This window comes from Manis javanica, chromosome 1 (assembly GCF_040802235.1).
Source record: "Manis javanica isolate MJ-LG chromosome 1, MJ_LKY, whole genome shotgun sequence".
NCBI classification, from domain to species: domain Eukaryota; kingdom Metazoa; phylum Chordata; class Mammalia; order Pholidota; family Manidae; genus Manis; species Manis javanica.
The window spans coordinates 197,741,523-197,747,522 of record NC_133156.1 but is presented as its reverse complement, the minus strand read 5'-3'; the positions used below and the strand labels follow the sequence as shown (position 1 = coordinate 197,747,522).

At 47.9% G+C, this 6,000-nt stretch overlaps 1 protein-coding gene across 4 annotated transcripts in view; it reads left to right on the top strand.

Moving 5' to 3' along the window:
* Positions 1-350: 350 nt before the first annotated feature.
* Positions 351-6,000, top strand: part of SPTBN1 (spectrin beta, non-erythrocytic 1) — a 197,324-nt gene continuing 191,674 nt past the window's right edge. Inside the window, exon 1 of one of the 4 annotated variants that reach the window (XM_073213209.1) lies at positions 351-569. The gene's annotated coding sequence lies outside the window, so the exon portion shown is untranslated. Of the gene's footprint in view, positions 570-1,207; positions 1,291-6,000 lie in introns of those variants that run through there. The other 3 variants (XM_073213234.1, XM_073213215.1, XM_073213219.1) reach the window with 3 other exon arrangements.

The following is a 6,000-nucleotide window of genomic DNA, read 5'->3' as shown; positions in this document are numbered from 1 at the left end:
CCCCGCGTCAGCGGACAAGGTCGACGCTGGGCCCGGACAGAGCCTCGGCAGGAGAGGGCGTGGACGCGCTCGAGGTCCGGCCCTCGCGCCGGGAAAGCGCTGGGCGGACGGCTGCCGGGCTCCCGCAAGCGGAGAGGGCGGGCGAGCGGGCGGAACCCGGGAGGGAGGAGCGGAGAAGAGAGGATCCTCTCGCGGTGGAGGGTGTGCGGGAGAGAGCGTGTGCGCGCCCCCGGGCCCCGCGATCGCGCGCTCCCTCTCCCCGCCCCTCGCCCCCTCCCTGCGGGTTCCCTCCCCTCTCCCCCCCCCCCCGCCCTGCTCTCCCGCCCAGCCCCCGGAATCAGTGCAGCTGTTGCCTTGCAGGCTGCGGATTCCTCCAGTCCCTCCCTCGGCCGCCACTCCGCCCGGAGCGAGCGCGCAGCCCCGCGCGGCAGTGCCCACCGGTCCCGTCCTGTGAGCCCCGGCCCCAGCCGCGGACAGCCCCACGGAGTCGCCTCCCGGCCCACCCGCCCGGCCGCCGAGGAGCGGGAGGAGGACGGGACCCCGGCGCCCCCACCCTTTATCCGGGGGAGGTAGGTAGGGGGCCTGGGGCAGGAAGATGCCAACTAATAGGGGCTGCCTCCCGGGCGGGCTCGTGGGCGGCGGGAGGGCGGGAGGAGGGGCGCGGGCCCCGGCCGGGAGGACGCTGCTGCCCGCCGCTGCCCCGCGCGCGGGGGGCGGCGTGGGGGCGGGGAGACTGCAGAGCTGGGGCTGGGTGGTCGCAGGGAATCCAGGTCTCCACACCGGATCTCCGGTATGTGCACCCGGGTTCTGCGGAGCAGGGGGTGGCAGCCTCCGCAGTAAGGCGGCTGCAGACCTGCTGTGCGCACGGCGGCCGCGCAGCCTCATTCCCCGCGCGGCGGCGCGGATTCCTCCTCCCTGCCTCTGCCACCTCCTCCCTCCCTGCGGGCGCAGCGGCCCCTGGTGCGGGGGGTGGTTGCAGAGTGGGCAGCAGGGAGAGTATATTTTCGGGGGCCTTGCCTGTAGCCCCGCTGTTGGGGAGCGGGTGCGGTGTTGACAGGGTCGGGCTCTGCGCGTAGCGGTACGGGGGATGCGGCCAGGCGTGGTCTCCGCGGCGCCGCGCTGCAGCTGAGCCAGAGGCGCCGGCCCCCCCACGCCCGCCCCCGCCCGTCCTCACGCCCGCCCCCCGCCCTCCCTGCTGTCCCCACTCTCCCAGGGCTGGGTGTGAGCCGCCTCCGGGCGCCGAGCCGCCTCTCGCCCGCCCTTCAGCTCCAGCCATCCTCGCCTCAACAGGTTTGTACGGCGCGGGGACCCTCTGGGCTCGCCTTTGGGCTGGTGTGCTCATAGCCCCTCTTGTCACCCCCACACCACGCCCGCGGCCCTCATTTTTGGGGTGGCGGGGGCTTCCCTTTGTTTTTGTGGTAGGAAAAATGCCAAGTGCCTGCCATCAGATAGGGAGGGGGTTAGTGTTGTGGGGATCAGTACAGAAACCGTGTACTTTTGTTTTTCCAGTTAAACGCCAGGCCACATACTGAGCAGAGGGCGAGTGTGGGGGTGCTTCAACGAAGGAGAAAAATGGATTCAGTGGGGTTTATTTGTGCGGGGATGTGCTTTTTTTGGCAAGATGGATGGCTCACAGTGCCCTCGCCGTGATGCAGCACAATGCAGCAGTATCGCAGCCTCCTCTGGTGCTTGCTGGCGGGGCTTGGCACGGCCACTCGGCGCCTGCGGCCCCCGCCCGGCCCCACCCAGGCCGGGGCTGCCCTTGGCCGGGCTTTCGAGCTGCTTCACCTTGTCATGCTGCTTCAGCTGGATGTGGCGTCAAGAGGACCAGGTCACCTAGCTGTGTGTGGGGATCTTCTCTTTGGAGTCACCCCTTCCCACCCCGCCAGTGGGGTTGGTCTTGGAAGAAGGGGCGTCCTTCAGCGCTAATGCGGGCGGGGGGGAGCCGCCCTGCAGCTGCCGATAACAACCTGATCTCCAACCGAGGGCCCTGAGCCGTAGGGAGAGGCTGCAGGGAGGACACGGCCCGGTGGTGTGCAGAGGCTGTGGTGCAGTCAATATTTTTGTGGATCACCCGTAATCTGTAGCCACAACCCCAATTCTCCGTCGATTTCTTCATATTTGAAAAGTTGATGTTTATTAATTAGAGCTTCACGTTATGATGACATTGCATGTCTTAGTATCCTGTGTTTGGTCAATACAAAGAATGTGAATTTTTCCTGTGGGAAACCATTTTTTGAAATGAAACGACTGATAATATTTTAGTTGTTATGTTTCTGAGACATTTCTAAAAATATTAACATTCGGTAGGTTGTTTTAAAAGGGGCTTACAAATTTTTGATGCAAGTTGATGATTTCTGTAACCCATATTTGTTTTCATCATTCGCTTTTTTTCTGTAAGTCAAATATCTGGATTCTTTATTAAGGTTTATTAGATAAGTGAGTGTCATGATTGATGGCAAGTTGGTGTTCAGATGGATTTAAATAACCAAGTTGATTCTCCAGTAATGATAAATGGGATTAGGATGGTAGCTGACTGCATTTATGTTTGTACTATGCTTGTACTTTTGTATACATGTTTTTGCAGATGTGACTGGGGGACGGGGTTTGAGAAGGGCAGACCTTCAAGGCATCTATGACTGGTATCTATCTGGTCAGGAGGCTGTTCCCAGTGTCTCATTTGTTTAGTCTGAGCTATTATTTACAGAATATCCCTTGTAAATGGCACTTCTTCAATTCATTTATACGGTGCGGGATGGCAAATGGGATACATTTAAAGCGTCATCCCCGGTTTTTCAAAAACGTATAGGTGAGAAAGGGGATGTCAGTATGCTAACTGTAGGGGAAGGTCAGTGTTTCAAAGCAAGGGCATGCCTACTTTTATTTTTTTTAATCTCCAAAGAATCCAAGTTAGTGGCATTTGATTTCATGTGGCTCTGCAGAGTAGAACTGAGTGCAAATTGGGTGGTTTATTTTTAGTTTCTCTAATAGGGGATCATTAAAATACAGAACTTGAAGACTTGGGTTTCATTGTTGTGCTGATTGTATAAAATTGTATGGCGTAAAAATGGGCGTGTCATTCTCATGGATATCCAGACATTTTGGATTTCCTATGTTGTGAGAAAATATCCTGTGTGAAAGTCACAGGAGGTTTAGCTGTTCTGATGTACACACAGGGTGCAGAATTCTGTTAGGTTAAGCTCTTTGTAACTCTCTCATCTCTGGACTGACCAAAACCTTTATCTGAGGGAACGAGAAGTACTGGGGCAGTGAAGAAATTGCTGTCGCTTGGTTGTCTCCTGTTTCCGTGAAGGAAATCTCTTGGATGAGACTAGTAGCAACTGTCTGTGATGGTGTAGGAGCAAGTGAAAAGCCCTCACTCTCTACTTGTGACACATCCTTAATAGAGACTTGGCATTGGCTGAGTTTCCTTGGAAGAGTTTGTTTTTGCTTGGAAGAGTTTGTTTGAGTAGTTATTTTGTCTTGCTGGATGAAAGTATGGGTTTACATGTGGAAGTCCTATTTTGAGGTGGAAGGATTTTACTACTGCTGAACAAACAGACATGATTAGTGGAAATTATTCGATGTTTTTGTTGAAATAATAAGCTTTTTGTTTAAGAGCATATTCTTAGAATTTTAAAGCCAAATATATATATATACATACATATATATATAAGTATATATTTGTTTATTTATTTTACATGCAAGTTATGTGATGCTCCTGTAATTATTGGCCCTGACCAATATTTGCATTATAATTAACTTTGATTAATGTTCTGTGGATTTTCTTATGGTGGTAGTCCTGGTGTCCTCCTTCTAGACTATTGGGAATGTAAGCCATTCTTCCATAAGGAAAGGGCTAATATCCCGGCTGGAAAATCTACTTCTGTAGGTCTGTGGAGGTGAGTAAAATATCTCATGAATTTCTCCTGTAAATTTTCAGTCTTTGCTCTTTCTGAAAGCGCCTGTTCTTTTCAAAAGACCTAGTTTAGTGTGCTTTTTATTTTTCTGGTAATTGTCCTGTATCCAAGTTAATACAGTGTAGGTATACCATCATTAATCTCTTTACCTTGGTGGGAAAAATGAAACTATTAGGTATGCCCACACTTCTGTTGTTAAAATCACCAGAGAAGGTGTCTTCATAATGTCTCTTGTCCTAGTACTGAGGTTCCTGGACCAGCAACATCAGGATGGAATCCCTTGGGACCTTGATATAAATGCAGAGGCCCCAACCCAGACCTTTCTAATGAGAATTTGCATTTTTAACAAGACCCCTAAGTGATTTGTCTGCACATTAAATTGAGAAATTGTTCTACTTTTTCAGTTAAGGGGGACCTCCATGTCAAAAGGTTCATTATAGTATCTTTTGTCTTCTCTGTTGCTGCAGTATCAGCATGTTTTTTTCTCTTGCATCACTAGTGATGTTGAAGAAAGTGATGTACTCATTTTAAGTTGTTTAAAGGAGAAACACTTTTAAAAAGTTCTCTAAATTTTGGGTGGAAGAACCCTATTTATTACAGTTTATTAGATTAATCAATTTTTTAAGGTTCTTTTCTAAAATACCTTTGAAGTTGAAAAACAGTCCCCACTTTCCCCACCCCCAGAAGAAGCATTGGCTTTGAGAAGCAAACGAGTCCAGGAAGCTAAAGCTTTGAGTGCAGGATCCCTTCTGCTCCCTCTGCTCTCCTCTGGCCTCTTGTTTTCTGTCATCAGCTATTCTCCTGGTATATTCAATATCCTGCCCTTCTGATACACTCTTTCTTTAAAATTGTTGTTTATTTAGTGATTTGTATGTACAAAATAATGCTCAGAAAAGATATGTTACAGAACCACAAACCAATGGATATTTAGGCAGCCACCACCTCGTTTAAGAACTTTATCATGCATTCAATCTCCCGTGTGCCCTTCATCCCATTTGAAGCAACCGCTGTCCTGAATTTTGTGCTTACCAGTCCCCTTCTCCTCATGAGTTATCCTTTTGAAAATTATTTAATTTTGCATGTTTTTGAACTTTATATGAATCAAGTAATTTATATATATAATGATTTATATGTAGATGCAAGTTAAATGAGTATTTTTCTGTGACTTGCATTTTTAGATTAACATTATATTCCTGAGACTCATTCATTTCATTGTTGTGGTTCATTCATTTCACTGCTGTATAGTATTCCTTTATGTCTTATTCATTATTTCTGCTGTAGATGGAAATTTGGATTGATTCTAGTTTTTTTGCTGTTATAAAAGAAAGGTTGCTATGAATGAGTCTTCTACATGTCTCTTAGTACATATGTGAAGATAAGGGTGACATGCACATACATGCACACTGTTTTTCTCCCAGGAATGAAATTTGCTGGTCATAGGGTATGCACATCATCAGCCTTACAGATAATGTCAGACCGTTTTCCCAAAGTAATTGTACTGACTGTATTCCTACTAGTAGTGTAAAGTGTTGCGATTGTTCTACAACCTTGCCTCTGTGTCATTAACCAGACTTTAAAATACTGTCCACTTGATAATTTGTGGAATGTCATCTCATTGTGCTTTTTATTTGCAATTTCCTTATCGAGGCTCAGTATCTATTTATGTTATTGGCCACCTGGTATCTTCTTTTGTGAAGTACCTGTTTAGTCTTTTGCCTGTTTATCTTTAGACTTTTTTTCTTGCTGATTTGTAAGAGTTTTTTTTACATGGATTACATACTAATCCCCTGTGGATTATGTATGTTGTAAAAATTATCTTCCAGATTATGTTTGTTTTTTAAAAAGTCTTCATGGTTTCTTTTGATGAATGATCATTTGTTATTTCAGTAGAGTCATAATCAGCTTTTGTCCTTTAAGGTTGTTGGGGATGGTTCTGTTATTGCAGAAAAATTTTCTTCCATTTGGAATGAGTATGGGTTTGGAAATCAAGCAGATCTCAATCCTAACGCTGTCATATACTAACCATGTGGCTCCAGCAAGGTTCTAGCCTGGGAGTAGTTTATTATACTTGGAACCACAG